Source organism: Octopus bimaculoides, chromosome 14, assembly GCF_046866305.1.
Source record: "Octopus bimaculoides isolate indiv1 chromosome 14, ASM4686630v1, whole genome shotgun sequence".
Taxonomy (NCBI): domain Eukaryota; kingdom Metazoa; phylum Mollusca; class Cephalopoda; order Octopoda; family Octopodidae; genus Octopus; species Octopus bimaculoides.
Genome location: NC_142941.1, coordinates 54,031,877 through 54,053,131, shown reverse-complemented (window position 1 = coordinate 54,053,131; position 21,255 = coordinate 54,031,877). Strand labels below are relative to the sequence as shown.

Here is a 21,255-nt window from a genome sequence, read left to right as displayed (position 1 = left end):
TTTTTTACTATCGTCTTGGCCTAACAGCCCTTACCGTTTGTTCTCACTGTTCTGTCTTGCTTTTACTGTCTTGTTCTCACTGCCCTGTTCTTGTTTACACTTTCACCCTCCGCAAAAAATTCCGAACTTTATTTACATTGCTTTGAGGGAAGGACTGTTCCAACGAAGTCGCGTATTGTCCTTGCCTTCGAAATGCGGAGATGGAACAGGGACAACTGATGAAGGGAAATATTCCTTATGTTGCACGTCTCGTTTCTCTGTTTGTTTTTTGTTCGTTGTTCGAAAAAAATATTCGATTTCTGTCTTCGTCTTTATGTTTTCGTTTCTCATTGTGTTTAACGTTTTTTGTGATGTCCTGTACCCATATATGCACGTATGTATACATATAGATGTAGGTATGTACATATATGCATGGATATATGCATATATTTAAATATTTATATTATTATATATATATGCGTACATACATATGTACAAATACATACATACATACGTATATGTATATATATACGTCACAGGTGCGAAGCTGTATCGGCTTTTGCCTTTCCTTTGGGTAACACTGGTGGCGTTGAGAGGGGAGGCCGGTATGCATGGGCGACTGCTGGTGTTCCATAAACAACCTTGCCCGGACTTTTGCCTGGGAGGGTAACTTTCTAGGTGCAATCCCATGATCCTTCATGACCGAAGGGAGTCTCAGCACACATATATATATACATATGTACATACATATGTATATACATGTATATACACATATGTATATACTTAGGGATATATATGTATATATACATAGGAATATATATGTAATAATACACATGTATATATTGGTGTGTGCATATGTATATATATATATATATATATATACACACATATATGTATACATATACATACATATAATTAAGTTATATAAATACATATATATGTACGTATATATATATATACATATATACGTGTATGTGGATATACGTGTGTGTGTGTGTGTGTGTGTGTGTGTGTGTGTGTGTGTGTGTGTGTGTATATATACATAGATATATATAGACGTGTGTATGTTTATGAAAATGTTTGTGCGTAAACGTTAGTATGTATATGTATTTGTGGTTGAAAAACTTGTCTATAACATCACGTATTCCCTGTGTGAACAAAATAATACACTGTCTGTACTTATTTATAGATGAAAACAGAAATTATAAATGAATGGTCGCGGAGAAATATTTATTTACACGATATTATCTTAACAATTTTGGCCAGCTGACAGATTGCCGTTGTAAATTAAATTTTAGTTTTTGCACTTGATTTGACCTTTAAATATGTATAGAGGGAGAATAAAAGAGTCTATAAACATTTGTATTTATTGTAGATAATATAGATTTGCATTGTATTTTGCGTATATGATGCTTAGTCAATATTGAAATTTAATGGTCATTTAAAAAGGGGATTTCTAGCAACGTTAAAGTAGGTTATATGTGTATTTGTTTGTGTGTTCGTTGCTATATACATGCATGTCAATAAATAAATGGTAAGGCTTACATAAAATTCTTTGGATGACATGGTTTTTGGCAATGTGACAACGAGTCATAACTATATACTATTAATCTTTTCTACGCGGAACACACAAAATAAGGCAAAATAATCGGCGATCTAAGTGTTTTAATTAATATCGACCAAAATGTTTTCTCTACATATATGAAGACAAAATAAGAGCAAAATAAGATGTATACACGTTTGAATATACAATGGAATGTTGAAATATATGTATAGATTTGTATAAACACACACACATATGTATACACACTCGCGCACGTATACAGGTGTATAAGCACATATACATACATGCATATAAACACATATACATACATGCATATATACATATACATACATGCATATATACATATACATACATGCATATATACATATACATGTGTGTGTATATATATATATATATATATATATATATATATATATACATACATTATTCTTTTGTTTGTCATTTAACTGCGGCTATGCTGGAACACCATCTTGAAGGGTTTTTCAATCAAAGAAATTGACCTTTGGACTTATTTTTTGTATGCCTAGCACTTACTCTATTGGTCCCTTTTACTGAACCGCTAATTTATGGGGACGTAAACACACCTACATCGGTTGTCAAGTGATGGTGAGGGACAAACAGACAAAGACACACACACATACATGTATGTATATATATATATGTGCACTTGTATGTATGTATATACACTCCTGTGTGTATATATATATATATATACATGATATATATATATTCATATATATGTGTATACGTATATATATATATATATTCATATATATGTGTATACGTATATATATATATATATATATATATATATATATATATAACAAAGTAAAGTTGTAAAAGGTACCGCACGAGTGGAAATATATATGAAAGAAGGTTTGGAAATGCAATTTTAAAGATGTTTATTAACTTGACCGGTTTCACTTTTTTTAGAAAAAGATTGTCAAAATTAAAATGTAAAGCTTTGTATGAGCTTTGTTGTGTTAAGTACTGGTTATCACAAAAGTATTCAAATACAGATATACATTTTTTGATAATATTAAGAAAACGTTAAAAACAGTTTACAAGAAACTATTTAAGAAAGTAATCAGAACGGGACTCCAAAAGGTATTTTAAATTTAATAAAAATCATGTTTGTTTGGTAGTATATATATATATATATATATATATATATATATATATATACAGAGGGAGATATATTTAATAATTTACAAAAAATTGTAGAGGAATAACTGACTTTTAGCCTCAGTCAAGACAAAATGTCAGAAAGGCAGGTCAGTTATTCCTCTATAATTTTTTGTAAATTCTTACATGTCTCCTTCTGTGTGTATGTATATTTATATATATATATATATATATATATATATATATATATATATATATATATATATATATATACTACCAAACAAACATGATTTTTATTGAATTCAAAATACTTTTTGGAGTCCCGTTCTGATTATTTTCTTAAATAGTTTCTTGTAAACTGTGTTTAACATTTTCTTAATATTATCAAAAAATGTATATCTGTATTTGAATACTTTTGTGATAACCTGTACTTGACGCAACAAAGCTTATACAAAGCTTTACATTTTACTTTTGACAATCTTTTTCTAAAAAAGTGAAACCGGTCAAGTTAATAAACATCTTTAAAATTGCATTTTCAAACCTTCTTTCAAATATATATATATATACATACATACACTTGTTTGTGTATATATACATATACACTTGTATGTGTGTGTGTGTGTATATATATATATATATATATATATATATATATATATATATATATATACACACACAATTTAAAGACTAATATATAATTCGATTTAAATAAAACATGTTGAGGCTGCTGTTGCACATAAGTAAATTATGTGGCGCTAAATATCGTGGTAAGAAACTCTCAAGAGAGCTGAAAAGCAGAGGGTCTTCAGAGAAGAAATCCCGCTCAGGCAAGTGTTTTGGCCTTTAACTTTCTCAGAGCATATGTACCGAGGGCAAAAATAAAGGGACTGCTTGTATAGAAAAAAAACTCACAAATAATGAAACTGGCATGTAACTATCTGCTTTATATGTCCACACACTCCAAATGTTTTCATATTATTAAATAGTACAACACATATGAATTTTATCTATATTAAATGACTGTATTATTAAATATGATTATATATATATTATTAATGGTAAGGTATTTCTCTGTAGATGTTTTCATTAGAAAATTCGACAAAAAATTTCAAAGAGCGCGCATGGGAATAGCGTATTCTTCGTAAATCTATTTTAGATATGATTCCTCGTATATTGTAACTAAAGTTTTATATATACTTGGACATTGCTAAAATACTTTTAAACTGCTCTTTAATTACAAATTATTCCTTAAATGTTTAATCTGAAGCACACAAAAGACCAGTGATCAAAATGTAGGCGTGCGCAATTGTGACTAACACGTACGTGTACACCCAAACATTGAAAGACATCCACTGCAAAACAGTCACGTGGGTCAACGTGTAAGACAAACACACCGCTTGTCTACGAATAATGTCATTGGACTGCGTTGTGACGCTTCAACAGTTACGGACACCGAATCCATCGTTCATAGCTAACTAAGAACTGCTATTCTTACACATAAACAGCAATTACTAAAACTTGCTGGTGTGTGCAAAGCTTTATCAAGCTGGAATTGATTGATTATAGACACACTAAGCACTGCTTAGTGATTAAAACATGGTTGTGTACAATTATATTTAACCCATTCACTATACTCAAATGGGAGAAATTTTTTTATTGGGGATATTGTCTAGGGAAAACAATTTTCTAAATGTTTATTTAACTTGGTACGGAAGTACGAACAAAGATGAATGCGAAGTATATAGAGATCTATGAAGCAATTGAATATTACGTAGAGATATAGATTATTTTATGTATTGCAAGCAGGATATTAAAAATACATAGAAAATAAATACATAACAAAGAACATAATATATAAATACGAATATATTTGATTTGTGGATGACGAATCCATTGCATATTATGTCAATTTATATAGGACTTAGTGCTGTGTAGGTGGAGATTACAAGAAATTCACAATCCCCAAATTTCTCTAGTTAAGGATTAAATTTCAACTACACATCTTTACACTCCCAGAATATCTATATTTATACTAACAACTTCGTAAAAGACACTTCCCATACATGTACACACACATATCAATTAGCAAACGAAAACAAACACACATATTTCCATACAGCATTCCTCGCATTGCTATATGTTTCTTCTTTCTACTTGAAATAAATACGTTTCAATGGTGACTATGAGTCACGTGAGGGTGCATGGCCTAGTGGTTGGGGGGGGGGGGGGCGGTTGCTCACAATATCGTGAATTCAATTCTCAGACCGAGTATTGCATTGTATTTCTGAGCAAAACTCTTCATCTCGCGTTGCTCGGCGATCACTTCGACACCTGACGTATGGTACACCGTACACCTATTCAGGCAAAGTCGATTTGATGGAGAGAGTGAGCTAATGTACAGCACATACGTTTTATCACTGTAAACAAAATCATTTGTGCAGATTTCTCAGACTACGGAAGACCGCAGAGACCACCATTATGAGTAGAATACGAAAACATCAGCTACTCCATATATATATATATATATATATATATATATATATATAGAAACCTTTGTGTTTTCAATGAATTTTCAACAGCAAAAACTAAAAACCTATTTACGACCACAACCTGACAGTAAATAAGACATTAAAATAATACCAAATAAAAAAAGAAAACAAGGAATAGTTCTCTACTTCTTGAACTTTTATAGAATTATCTCACACACATAAATAAAATCTCTGGATTTACTTACAATTTGAATAGGCCTTGACCCGAGTGAAGCATGTCACAGTCAATCAAAATCATATGTATGCATATATACATACACAAGGAATACACGATGTATGCCTATATACGCATACACAAACATATATGCATAAATATATACTCATAAATAAGCATATGTTTTATATTTACACATATTTATAAATACGCATGAACGCACTCATAAATAAATATATATATATATATATATATATATATATATATACATACACCCAGTCAGTCGCACACATGCTGATATTCGACGAATTCAATTTTTTATTTAAAAAAATGGCACTTGTGCAATATTTTGATATTTAACTCTCTTTGACCTGGATTTATAAACAAATTCAAATATCATTCATATATATATAATACAACTACTTTTAGATATGTATTCTGAAGACACGAGAGTATCTTCAGTGTATATACTTTTTTATTGAAACCAAGATATATTCCCTATTTTCCTGTGAATTCCTTGCAATTTGCTTGAAACAGAAACGTCCCCAAACTCATCAATATTTCTAATCTTTCATAGTCCCATCTAGATGAAGTGATGTTGGTGTATGTTGCTTCTCATATTTGTAGGTAGGGTTAATGTGATTTGCGCAGAGGTAACTAACAGAATTTCAATACTTGACCTTTTAGATTTATTCGTCATCCGTTTTTAATTCCCTGAGGAAGGTACAAGGAACTCTTACGAAAATTTGAAAACCTGTGTTACAATAAGACAAAGCTAGAACACTATTTTACTTTCAATACTACATGATATATATAACCACACACACATATATATATACACACACACACATATATATATATACACACACACACATATATATACGCACAAATCTTACTCTAACAAATTTAATGTTTTATATATATATATATATATATATATATATATACATATTACAGTTTTAATACTTTAGCAACTTAACTCCGTTTTCGCTAATTCAATTGCTCAATAGAAGAGCCATTAAATTTTCGAAAACAAGGCTTCCTTGCTAAAGCATATATCTGTACAACATCACTATATTCGCTCTACGGTTTTCTTAAATCCCTATTGAGTCCATTTTGGATTTCTGGTCTCCATGATCCAACAATTTATATATATATATATCATTATATAGGAGCACGTTTAACACAAGTAAACATTTATACCCTGTGTAAATACAGTAATCGTTTCAATATTAAACCAGAACTTATAAACGCTTAATGGTTGTGTGCGTGAATTAAAAGATCTGCATATCTAGTGTTTATGTACCTGTTTCTATGAAAACATATTTATACATACCTGACTGTGTATATCTACGTGTAAATGTTTTTTTCTATTACGTATGTATGCGACGGTGTTATATATATGTGTGTGTAAATATATATATATATATATATATATATATATATATATATATATACACACACACACATCTGTGTGTACACGCGCGTGTAAGTATCTGTGACAGGAGAAATTGAGTGGATTTTGCATATCAAATATAATTATGTATGATCCGATGTATTAAACTGATATGATATTAAATTACAATGATGGTTTATTAATAGAGTGTTCTGCGTATCACTATAGAAGTGTGTATATAATATATATATATATACATATATATATATAATATGGCTGAAGAGGAAATATGCGATGTGTTCGTTCTAGGTACTAAATACAAATATGGTGGATTATTGTAATCTAATGAGTTGGGAAACTTAGTTAAGATTTCCCGGCAAAACACCTTTACTTTAACTTTAAGATCTAAAACCCAAAGCACGTTAGATAACTTTATGAAGATCAGAAGTAAATTTATATATTATATACTATAAATCGCCAGTGTGGGTTAATTAAAAATTAGTCTATTCACGTTCCTTCATTATTCCTAATGAGCGAGAAAATATGATGGAGTCTTATGACGAACAGTTTCATAGCTCTTTAATCACTGGACAGATAAGATGCCCGCCCTCCTCCCTTCCTTTCTAAGGTGACGGTCAACTGTCCATGATATTTTGAAGCCCTAAGGATCGAACTGGCGGAATCGTTAGGACGCCGAACAAAAATGCTTAACGTAATTTCTTCCGGCTTTACGTTCGGAGTTCAAAATCCGCCGAGTTCGACTAAGGTTTTCATCCCTTCTGGATCGATAAAATATGTACCTGTTGAAGGCAGAGGTTAATGTATTCGAATAGCCCCTTGTTTCAGGCCTTGTACTTTTTGTAGAAAGGATTATTATTATTATCATGGCGGCGGACTGTCGACAGCAGAATTGTGAGTTGACGATTAAAATGCTTTTCTGTGTTAAGCTTCATCGCATTATTTCTTTTAATCACTCCGAATTGACTGTCTTTCATCTTATCTGATCCTGTGCCTATGTATCAGCGTTTGTGCAGGTTCACATATGTTTATATCTTTAAAAATATATATCTATTATATAGATTTATATAATGTAAATATATACACACAGACACACATTGTATATATATATATATAATGGAATAACAGCAATTGCTACGAAAATTTTACGCCATTGTTAATCCGAGTTCACGTTACCGCATTTTGATACAACACAATTACAGGTTTATATTGTTATCTGGTCAAAATGAGGCTTATAGGTACAGAGATTCTAAAACTTTATAATTTAACATTTAGAATACACAACAATTAACAAGGTATTTATATATAAAGGCTAAAAATGAAATGGATAGATTTCTAAAATCACAATGAGTTATATGACCTGGAAACAGGGCGAAAGTGGGAGTAGATAATAAAATGAAAAGATAAAAGAAAGAATGCATGATATATATAAATATGAAGGGAGGAGGTGTAGTAAGAATTAGATATTTCACGTGTAGCTATGATATCAATAGGCAGACTAGATCTATGGAGAAGAGTTGTGTTTAATAGAGGCGAGCGCAAATGCGAATAAGTTAGTATAATGTAATTTATTATTTAAGCATTTGAATGTAGAGGTGAAATACAAACAGAAAAGAAGCAAAAAGTAGAAAAAAAGATGCATTTATATGGAGAAGTATGAAGCACTTGTGAAGAAGGATGGTTTTATTTCACATTTGTCTTTGTCATTATAGGAAAAAAAAGAACTCGATTTCGTCAACCGAATCGTTGTGCAGATTTTCACTAGTTCCTATTACTGTAGTCTCTTTTTTTTTATTTAAGCACTGGTCATTGGATGGTTTAGTTGAACCGATCAACCCCAGTAATAATTTTTAAGTTTGGCCTCTTTACTCAGCTACCAACTGAGGGAACGTAAACAAACCAACATTGGTGTCAAACAATGTGAGGACAAATGGAAAGTAGCACACATGCACATACGTGTATATATATATATATATAAATATATATATATATATATATATATATATATATATATATTCGACGGGCTTCCACACAGTTTCCGTCTACCAAATTTACAAAAAGTATTAGTCGGTCCGGAATTATATGAGAAGACACCAAAAATGCTACGCAGTGAGACTGAACCAGAAACCAAATGGTTGAGAAGCCAGTATGCCTGAAGATTCGTCAATATTGCATACCTGCGATATTCAGTGTGAAACCGGTAGTAACATTTTCAACAGTTATATTACACAACAAAAAATATATTGCTCAACGATATATAAATATATAACCACTTTATTACTGATGCTGAGTATACTTTTTTCCGATTGAAAGAGAACTAACTCATCTCATATAGATTTCATATTCAAGTCTCGTCAATTCTTTTTCTTTTTTCACTTTCAAATGACAGTCTAACTTCTGATTCCTGCAAAGTCGAATACATCCTCTCATTCCCTCCTTTCTTTCTTTCTCTCCTTCATTCATAAATAATTATTTTCCTAAGATATTTCACGGGTGTTTAAGAACTATAAGAAAACTGACTTTTTTCATAATAAGAAATGAACGCCACGAAATCGGCCATATTACCATTTCTAGGTAGTTTTCATCTTTGACACCCTCTATATACTATACGTCATCCTAGATTCAGACTTTAAAAAGACAGTGGGGGGGGGGCATTCTTAGATTTAGAAAACAACTGATATTTAAAGCATTTAAAATTTGTCATTTGCACCATCCTTATATGGAAATTTATAAACGTTTCACTAGACTTTGCCGCCGGTAGGCACGAGGTGCGAGCATGTATATGTATACTTCGCTAAGCATTACGAGACTAATAACTTAGTAGACCTCAGTATATGTATGCTTCGGAACGAAGTGTAAGCGGTAATAAGAAAATTGAGATGGCAAAAATAAATTATTATCTAATGAACTATCTATATATCCTGTAAGCAATCCTGTAAAAAATTTTATAGGTTTAAAAGGTTATAAGCGACCACCCTGTAATGACTAAAGAAAATAGTCTAATATACATATATTAGACTCCATCAACAACTTCAACCCATAAATAATCAAGAAATTTGCAACTCACATGTGTAGACGAGACCTCACAAGTTTCTATCTGACAAGGATAGATCTGATTCGGGTTGCCTCCTATTACATCGATTCATTAGTAAGAAATTTCTTGAATACTTGCAAACAATAACAGAACCTGAAAGGAAAGAAATTGTTTTATTCAATCCCAAATTTAACGTAAATGCAACGCCACAAACATCCAGAAACTCATTTAAATCTCGTTTGCCATGTACACCACAACCTTTCAACAACAATGTGTTAGAAGACAACATTTCCCAGATTTCATATTTCGATCTAAGCCATACACGTAGTTAAATCCTTACCTGATAAGTCAACATGTAATTGAAGAAATCATTTAATTTACTCAAAAAGTAATGCCTTTCTTGGGTGGGTATAAATAGAACAACCATAACACTTTCAGACGTTATAAAGAGAAAATGTGCAAGATTCGCCATGAATACTTTTAAGAGCCGATGCAACCAACTAACACATTCAGACTGTGGTACTGAGAGAACACCTATCGCTCTATCACAGTTGGTATGAAAACTAAGAGACAAAGGAATCAAATGTGTCTCAATAAAATGGTTGACAGGAATCTCACTTACAGACCGGAATATGAAGTACAGAATTCATTTGAAACCAAATTATGCATGCGTCTATAATAAAATGTATACATTTAAATACTAACTCAATGTTTTGACAAGTATTAATTTATAATATACCCAACTCTAGTTCAAGAGGAACATAGGTTTTGAATTTGGCAATGGTCAGTACTTTTGTGTAACGTTTAACACTTCAGGATGTATGGTTTTCTTTTTGTCAATTCGTTTATAAAATATTCTTACACCCAACTTCTGTCAAAGGGTTGATAAATGATTTACATGTGTATATTGTGCGAAAAAACAGAGACAGAAGAATTTGTCTATCAAATTTGAATGAAATGTAAATGCTGAGGCATCAGAACTGTATGCCTGTTGAAAAAAGGGTCTATCCTATATACTAAAGACTCCAGAAATGTGATGCAGTGTAATATCAATGACTGAAATAAGGTATATCGTCTGCGAATACAATTTCCTGTTTTACCACGAAGGCTTTGAAATAATTTAACTAATTTATATTCAAGCCGCGTTCTGTGTGAATATACGATGAACGTACGGTATGCAAATTAGCGTAGGCATTACAGCTAAGCTAAATAGCGACTCAATAAGTTCTCTTCATCAGTAGAAAAATTAGAAGGCATTTCTTTTTATGAAAAATAATCTCAACAAATGACTAAATATGCCAGGAAAATATTTTCTGCTCTGTGTAAAATCTATTTACTTTTGTTCAGAATTTCATAGCCCAGGCTTTAAGAGCAGTAGTTTACTTTAAATATATACAATATGTAAATATATACACAGATAAGAGAATAGATGAATATACTTATACATGTGCATATAAATATATATATGCATAAACATGTATATATGCATATATATATGTATATACGTGCGTGTATATATAGACACACATGCATATATATATATAAACATAATTACATAGATGTGTATACGCGTTTGTGTGTAACCATAGTCCTTCGCTCGCACCTACTGAAGTAATCGCTGACGAGTCCTGTGTTCACAGAGCTGAATTATACATGTGTTTGTGTGTGGAGCCACATCTCTGAATGTAACAGAATATTGCACACGGTGTTATGTCATTTTAATGGTCGTCATGTCCCACAAGTACCATTGGTTTTAGAAGCACTAATAACGCTGATTCAAATATTATTTCAAATTTAAGTTAACGAGCCAGAGAAATATCATTCGTTTGTGACTGACTCGTTCATCGGGAAAAGGTTTCTCTCGAGAAACATTGCTCAAGATGTTTGCTATCTCTTCTGCTAACAAACAAAAACTACACGCTACATTAGACACGTTACAACATTTTGTTGGATTTTTTAACTCACCGATTACGTCACCGTTTTCCAGTAATGCAGCTGATAATTTAGTTTTGTGGTGTTGTGTTCATAAGTGAATTCAACGCGCTACGTTTCCTGATGAAACATTTACGCCATCGTAAGCCAGTAAGATAAATATGACGTGGTTGTTGAAGGTACTATTTCTAGTAACCAAATTTTCCTCAAAACTTACTGTACTTTTTAAAACAAAGAGCGTATTAGGTAATATACATCTAGATATACTGTGTCTAAAGTAACAGAGGTGTTAGTCACAGCTGAAACACTTTTGTTAAGGTAAAATAACAACAACGTAACCAATATCGACATCACGCCAATTTTTCAGTTCTGTCACTGCTTACGACTGCATGCAGAAATGACGTCATATTGCTTCCTACATTTTTATAGCTAAATTGACTTGATAATTTAAGAGTTCATGTGTGTGTGTTTGTTTTGTGTGTGTATGTTTGTTGTGTGTGCGTGTGTGTCTGCACGCGCAGCAAATCACATAAACGTGGCAGTTTATAGTTTATCAACGTGATATCATGTAAAACCATACAATTCCGCCAAGTTATCCAAAGGCGAAACGTCAATATGGACGCTCTATCTGCTAACAAAATAGTAAATAGCAACCAATTTTTTCACAAATACATGCTCTGGTCTTTAATATGGAATGGATACGCTGGATAACGGCGTCCAAGAAATATTCTTAAAATGACGGAACAGTCACGGATGTAATGTTTTTGATTATAGACCATGGAGGAACTCAACAGTCCTGCCATCTGCTAGAAATAGCAACCAAATTACCCACAAATTACAGGTCCTTGCTTCAAAGGACGCATTGGATAATGCAATCTTAGACATTCCTAAAATGACGTGATGGTCAATAATAGAATGCGTTTGATCATAAGTCTGCCGAACTAGAGCTAACCTGAGGCTGACAAACGGTCACACCCCAGAAGGAATCATCCTTCTTACTAGAGTAAGACCTCAACGTAGCATTGAAACTGCAAAAAACTAGACACCAGTCTCAGCTGAATCAACGAACATTTCTTCAAAGCGATGTGGACTAAACAATTTTATCTAGTAAATTCTTGTCCGTTGGCTGAGTGTTTCACCGGTGATACAAAACTAACTGATAACTTCAACAGTTATCCTGAAATTTTACTAATAGCTCCTTATTTACATTTGACGGATATTTGCCCTCATCTTGTTTGTTGTTTACACAACGTTCGGCTGATATACCCTCCAGCCTTCATCAGGTGTCTTGGGGAAATTTCGAACCTGGGTTCTCATTCCTAAGGTATTTTTCGATGTTGTTGTTATTATTATTATTATTATTCAGGTCACTACCTGGAATCGATTGGAATCTTGTGGTTAGTAGCCCGCGCTCTTAACTACTACGCCATATGTCCGTGGAATGAGAACCCAGGTTCGAAATTTCCCCCAAGACACCTGATGAAGGCCGAAGGGTATATCAGCCGAAACGTTGTGTTGACAACAAACAAGATGAGGACAAATATCCGTCAAATGTAAACAATGTACATAATTCCTCATCTCTTAAATATAGAACTGTAATAGTTCCTTGTCCGCCACTCGTTTTATATTATAGGACTATCTCAGATATTCGTCAAAACTTGTGAAATTATGGATTTAGAGTTAGAAGATAGCGTTCTCTAATCAAGTAAAATGGAGAATTGCTATTAATGACATGGAATTTTCCCTACAAAAATAAGATATAGCAAACAAACAAGAAACTCATTTCAAAAATAAATATGTATAATTTGGGAAAAAAACAATAAAATAAGAAAATAAACAAAAACAGCTTCATCGTGTTCTAACTGAAAGGTTTGTATGAGAAACGTAAGACATATTGGAAACTGTTGTTTGATCGGTGGTTTAGTTCCCAGCCACTGTATGAGAGTGAGATCAACCTGATTAATTTACGGTGATCTACATCCACCTAGTTGTACATAGGTACCCTTGCCGGATTGAATTATTCGTCGATTCTAATAGCAACAAAATTGTAAATTTGTAGGAACTCTTTCCCTTTGGTTTGGGTTTTTTTTTGTTGTTGTTATCTTGCTGAATGATTTGTTTATGTGTCTAACTATTACATCTAACATTAGCATGTAGTTGGGTTGTGCTGTTCAGTTTTACTGTTATGTTGAATGTTGTGTGTGCTGTGTTTATTTCTTGCATATAACAAGCTTGCTACGTTTGCCTCTGCATTGGTTACTGTGTATAAATATTGTTTCACCTTCCAGTACAATAGATGAGTTTGGCTGAGGATAATAATCGTTATGTTTCACAATTTCATTTAAAGGTTATACACGAGTGCTTTAACTGGCACGTTTAGATGCTAAGTTGAATGTTTCATGTGTGGACCAACTGTTATTTATACAGTTACAATTATTTATCTATTGCGTTTGACAGTTATAGTCAAAGGGTGCGTTTTAACCCTTTGAACCCGCGAGAACACTTTAGCGGACGCGATTTCGTTTGACTATACTCCTGGAAAACACAAAAGCGAGAAGCGCTCCATGTTTCTGCCAGTTAGCGAGCCGTTAACATAAAAACGTGTGACTTTCCGCTTTAGCGTTCAAAGGATTTGTTACGTTTGTCAGCAGTGCACAATTGTTGCGCACAATTGTTGCGTTTAACTGTTGCACACGACTGTCGTGCTGGACAACTGCACGCAGTTGTTGTATTATTGTTGCGCATAATTGTTGTATTTAGCTGTTGAGTTTAACTATAAAAATAACTGTTACGTATAAGTTTTTCCCTTCTATAAAAATCAGTAAGCACTAATCACATATTAGTGAATAAGTCGGATCGTAAAAACTCAAGTAACGCAGCCAGCTGTTTAATAACAGACAATTCGTTAAAGAAGTAGGCTGTGACGATATAAAACCGTAGAGCAAGAGTTCTTTCGTTCCAGTTGATTTAAAACATTAATATTACAGGGAAATGAGTTTCACGACTTAATCAACTACTTCTGAAAGTGTATGAGAAATAGCTGAGTGCATATGGACTCAGATATAGGTTTAGCCGACCAGATGGCCGTCAGTTTTTGGGGGGTTTTTTAATCTTTTTAATATTTATGTTATAAAGCCCAGAAGGAGGAGAGGTAAGGAGTGCCTATGATTTGATATCAGAAAGGAAAGAAACAAAAACAAAGTATTTTGTCTGACATTTATTAATTCTTCCATGTGCGTATGTGCGTGTGTATTTATTCTGTCAAAATTTGAGTCTGCTAAGAGTTTCTCCCCGAGAGCTAGATTGTTCCACTATATAAAATGTATTCAATCAGTAACTCAGACTACGATATACATTTAAAGAATGAGAAAATGGAGAGATAAAATTATTTATTAATTATAAAATATGACATCTGACAGCTGTTTCGATTCAAAAATCTTTAGATAATTAATTTATAAAATTAAAATCATTATAAGATGAATATCTTCAGAGTTACTAAGGATATACCGATTAGAAATACATGCCGAGGTAACAGCTAAGAAAACTGAGTACAAAAACCACCAACCATCAGCAGATTTAAAAGATATTTCGTACAAAATCAATTGCAAATTATTCCTATTTATTTAACCGAGTGATGAAGAACGAGCATTAGACTCCTTAGCATATCGATTCTCCGACCCGGTTTCGATTCAAGATTGAAGGCATTTCATCTCACTTCTATTGTTCATGTTTCTTGTGATAAGTATGAATGCTACATTTCTATCGCTGTATTCTTTCTCTCCCTTCTGTGCACTGAACGATGCTACGATAAACAGAGGTGTGATGGTAAACTAACGAGAATGGTTTTCTAATTACATTTCAAATACAAACAGATCGCTTCGACTAATGTCACTAGTTTTTAGCCGCTTTCTTAAAACCATTTACTCATTTTTCAGTCTAGAACAATCATTATCCACGCTGTCAACATATGCACCATTATGCAAATTAGGGCGGTTGTACTTCTGTTCGATGTTTGTGAGTATTACAAATAAAAAAAATAATAAATTACAACTTTATAGTCAGGAAGATAATTAACCGATGTCAAGTGATGTAATTAAAAACACTAAAAATATTTCAGGTCTTTACGGACAGAGAAAAATGACGAGACTTAAAATGAACTTACTAAAAACAGTTGTAAATTTACCTTCAAACTCTCCCTCACACACAAATTTATATATATATATATATATATATATATATATATCAGATCCTTTTTCAGATGTCATCATCCCACTATTCTTCTTCATACGGTCATACCTAGAATACTGTCTCCCCATACCAAACAAAACATTGAACCCCAGAAAAGCAACTACAAAAAAAAATGACATGTCTTGATTGTTGGAACTGAAATTAAAACATTGAAAGTGGGTGCTATATCATTTGTACAATGTGAAGTATATACCACAAACGTTGACCAAAAGACCTTAAGATCATGTTTACAATTCATCCTAGCCTGAAACTCCGTGCCACGTGACCCGACACAAATCAAACTCACGACACAATCACAGGCTTGTGATAAAAAGTAACTCATATGGTATGCTGTGAGCTTGATTCTATAGCAGAAATATTATAGTAATACTGTTTCAATTTTTTTTGCACAAGGCCAGCAATTACGAAGGAAGTATTACGTCAATTGAATCAACCCAGTGTACTTATTTAATCGACCTTGAAAGGGACGAAAGGCAAAGTCGACCTCGGCGGAATTTGAACTCAAAACGTAAAGACGGACGAAATGCCAGTTCGCCGCCTTGTGATACTATTTAACATTATCCCAAAACAAATGAAAGAATAAAACAGATCCCGTAACCTTCAAACGATACGTAGATAAATTTTTTTAACGAATACCAGTCAAACCAGCTATTCCTCCATAAATCTCAGTCAACAACAACAATTTCACTCGTGAATGAGCTATGATACCACAAAACATGACTTAAAAATTAAAAGATTCTATCAGCTTGTTCTGTTATGCTGGATTTAGCCTGCGCCAACTTTGACAGAAATGTAAGTTTATATATATATATATATATATATATATATATATATATATATATAACAGGAGATTACAAAACATTTTTACTGTTATTTATTCACCATTACACGTATTTCATTTGCTAATAGGAGTTATAAAATTGTACATATAGGAATATAGGAGGAAACATGTAAGATACTTCCTATTAAAAGTGTTTCAGACAGAATCAGATGTATGCTTCAAGAGGACACAGCTGGGATTATAACCCTATCTACATACTAAGACAAACACACAAACTTTTTGTTACAAATGATGAAATATTACTCCTAATAGGATATAGCCTTGGCAGGGCTGATGCTTCGCTTTGATACTTCGCTGTTTTTCGCAACGTGCGGTTGATCAGACAACGAGATGAACCTTGATATTAAACGATCAACCGAAAGTAACAGAAAGTTCCGAATAGCCACTGCGTCTATCCTCAACGGTCCTAGTGTGTGAGTGAGTGAGTGAGTGAGTGAGAGTGAGAGAGAGAGTGTGAGAGAGAGAGAGAGAGAGAGAGAGAGAGAGAGAGAGAGAGAGAGAGAGAGAGAGAGAGAGAGAGAGAGAGAGAGAGAGAGAGAGAGAGAGAGATTGTATTTAATGGAAACTTATTCCGTAAAAATTGGTGAGTAATTTCGTATAACAAATAAGTTTTATAATCCTTCCTCCCTTCCTGCCGGGCGGGAAGAGTATTTGATGATTTTTTTATACAAAACCTAATTTATTTCATTCTCTTTCTTTATGCAGTTGAAAATGGAAACGGTGAAGACAGAGGACGTCTTAACATGTCTTCTTTCCATTTTCACTCTCTCATATTCATTCATTCTCTCTCTCTCTCTCTCATAAACGAATGAGCATTTTCGTATATAACTAAAGAAACTGTCTTTAATCCTGGTGTCGAAACAACCAAATATTGAAACAACCATATCATTTCTCCTTCAATCACTTTTAACGCAAGTCATGAATATCGAATCATCCCGTTGCACTTTCTCATTACACACACACACTTTCAGTACCAAAAGTACCAAATATACCTTATTTAGACTGAAGTTATTACATTCGAGTGTTGACAGTGTGTGTGTGAGAGAGAGAGAGAGAGAGAGAAAGAGAGAGAAAGAGAGAGAAAGAGAGAGAGTAGTCAAGACATCTTGGGTTTGATAACAGTACGTTGAATAAATGTCTTCTACGTTAGCCTTGTATCATTCAAAATATTTCGGAATAAAGTGAATAACCAGAAACTGATTGGAAGCCCACCTACACCGTGACACCAATAAGTCAAAAGTCATAAAAATTGTCATTAGAAAGTTATGTAACGCCTCTTCTCACTGGAGATTTAGTTAAAAATACAAATGTACTGTGGAACACTAAAGCTACACCAAGTTTCAATGAGTTTGGAGTCGTGTTAATAAAATATATAACGGACACACATTCGTCGAAACAGAAGCCAGAAATCTGTCGTTATGTATATACGTATGTATGAACATATGTTTAAATGTGTGTATATGCACTTGTATACGTTTATCCGTAAGCAGGTATGTATGCACGAATTATGTATGTACGTAAGTATAATTATGCATGTACATATGTGTGTACGTACGAAGGTGTGTATAATACATAAGATATATGTGCGTATGTTTAACTGTACATACATTTAGTTATACGTATGGATATATGAATATATATAAGTATACATGTATGTTCGTATATGGATGTGTATGCATATACGAATACTCATCGACAAAGATACTACAAATACAAGTTGAAGTATACCTATAATATATTGTAAAAATATTGTCATTCAGATGTTATAAAGATTATCCACAGGGATTTGGATTAAAGAGGGATAATAACAACCAAAAGAACTGTAATACTTTTTTGACGGTCCCACTGATCAAACAAGTGGAATATAAATTTGTTGATATCAATTCGAAATACATCATCAAGTGTGCATGAATGTGTGTGCACGCTGAATGATAAGCCTTGCTGCCAAATCGATACAGAGCGAAGCTAGAAACGAGCGTGTACATTGTATATTGTGTATTTTTAAAAAATCGATTATTTTCACGTTTTACCATTTGATATGAGATCATTTTGTTTCCTTTTAGTTACGATAAGAAATAAAAATGTTTAATTTTTATCCTTTTTTAAATTTTTTTTGTAAATAAACTACCAAAGAAAACAAAAAATACATTCGTGTATAAAAGTATATATATATATATATATATATATATATATATATATTTGCACTCAAATGTGCATATATATATATATATATTACATATTTGTATATATACATATGCATATATCTACATATAGATATATTAATATATATATATACTTATACATATATGTACATAAACATAGATACGTGTGTGTATGTATGTATATATATATATATACATTTGTGTATGTGTGTGTATGTGTGAAAAATATATTAGTTGTTGCTGCTGTTATTAATTTTCAAGACTTTTTTCTTATTACTATTTACTTTTTTTTTCCCTTTGTATTTTGATAGATCTGTTAAATATATATACATATAATACAGTGTTACAAAATATATGCAGATATGCCAAAACACATGCATACATCCACACACACATACACACAATGATGTAAATATATATAACCATACACACATTTATACACATGATATATGTATATGAATAATGCGTGTATATAAATATGTATACGTTCATATATATATATATATATATATACACACACATTCATATGGCTGCATTTGTATAAAAACATATACATAGCTTTATTTGTGCGTGTAAAACATTTACAGAGAGATAGGTTTGCTATAATCTGAAATATATATAAGATACACAAAAAATAATACAAACGAATATATTTATAACACAAATACACACTATTATATATATATATATATATATATATATATATATATTTGTGTGCATGTGTGATTATGTATGTATAAATGTATATAATTTAAATTACATTACAAAATATAGTATAGACTCCGGTTTTTTGCTTACATTTCTTTTTATTGGTTATCTCCCTTCTTTATATATTCTACTCTATATTTTTATCCGGTTTATTCCATGTTGCTTTCGTTTGTTTGTGTTTTGTTTTGTTTTTTCTACTATTTATTTTTAAAACAATTTTTGTTTAGTTTTGTTACATTATTTTAAATGTTCCAATTGTGAGCAGAAATAAGTCAAAAAGAGAAGTTAAAATAAAGGAAGAAATTTAAAAGAACGGGGGAATTGAAGAAAGAGTAGTTTTTTTTCGTCTACGCCGTATTTTACTGCTTTCTATAAAATCGTATCATCAGATTTTGACATTTATATCCCAGTCTGCACGTGTCAAAATGTAAACAATATAGAGAATTGGAAACTGAAGAAGACATGAATGTAATTTTCGAAAAAGATTTTTTTTTTCAGGATGTGGGCGTGAGAATAAAGAAGAAAATATATTAAAAAAAGTATTTATTTACTTCAAGTTGTTTTCTTTTCATTTATTTATAATTTTATTTATGCTTCTCTTTTTTTTTGCTCCATGGTGTCTATTTACATACTTATTACTGTAGATTTTACAGAACATGATGCAGAGTTGTCACTTCGGAAAGGATCTTTTTTAGACATCATACATACAAACATTATATAGATAGATAGATAGATAGATAGATAGATAGATAGACGATATATACAAATCTGTGTGTGATATATACATATATGTGTGTGGTATATACATACATGATACGTGTTTGTGTGTTCGTATGTGATATACTTATAGATATATCATTTAATGTACACAGTATAAGAATACGAGCTATTAATAGCTTCTTGCTTTTGAGACACGTGTCTATGCAGTTTTTTCTTTGTTTTATAACACACCTGGTGTTACTCCAATCAGTCCTAAGTCTCTGAGCACATGGTCTATTCTATTTGAAAATCAGGACGCTGGTACATAGAGATATCACGAGTAAAAATGAGACGGTTGGTGCAGACTGTGGAAGGGTGATTAAAAACAGAGAAAGGAAAGAAATAGTTATGGCTGTAAAAGCCATAACTAAACTACTTGTTGATGGATAATGCAACGGAGAGGGTTACAAAGTGTGCATACAGCTGTTCAGTTCGGAGAGGATGGTGTCCTCCAGTTCAATAATAGAAATTTTTCGATATGCTTGCAATTAGTGAAATTTTCAGATCTTGAATTAAGTAATGAGGTGGAATTTTGAAATTTAAAAGAATGTACTATCTTTCAGCTGCGCATAACTTGCATTTCTTAGATCCATTTACATATGGCATGGATTTCTCAAAGACTCTCCACTTGATTTTATGCGAGGTGCCAACTTAGTGACTTTACTTTTATTTATGTGCCGGAATGGGTGGTTTGCATTACGTCTTTTGAAATCACTTTCGCCATAAACCGATGTAATCTTTCTCTTCACTTGGAAATCTTAACAACACTATAGACGACGGAGTTTA

The 21,255-nt window shown here is 32.3% G+C and overlaps 1 long non-coding RNA gene across 1 annotated transcript in view; it reads right to left on the bottom strand.

Annotated features, from left to right (window-relative positions):
* LOC128249390 (uncharacterized) overlaps positions 1-21,255 on the bottom strand; it is a 110,329-nt gene that overhangs the window by 78,984 nt on the left and 10,090 nt on the right. The window contains exon 2 of the long non-coding RNA XR_008265498.2: positions 9,853-9,972. This is a non-coding gene — a long non-coding RNA (uncharacterized LOC128249390). The remainder of the gene's footprint in view (positions 1-9,852; positions 9,973-21,255) is intronic.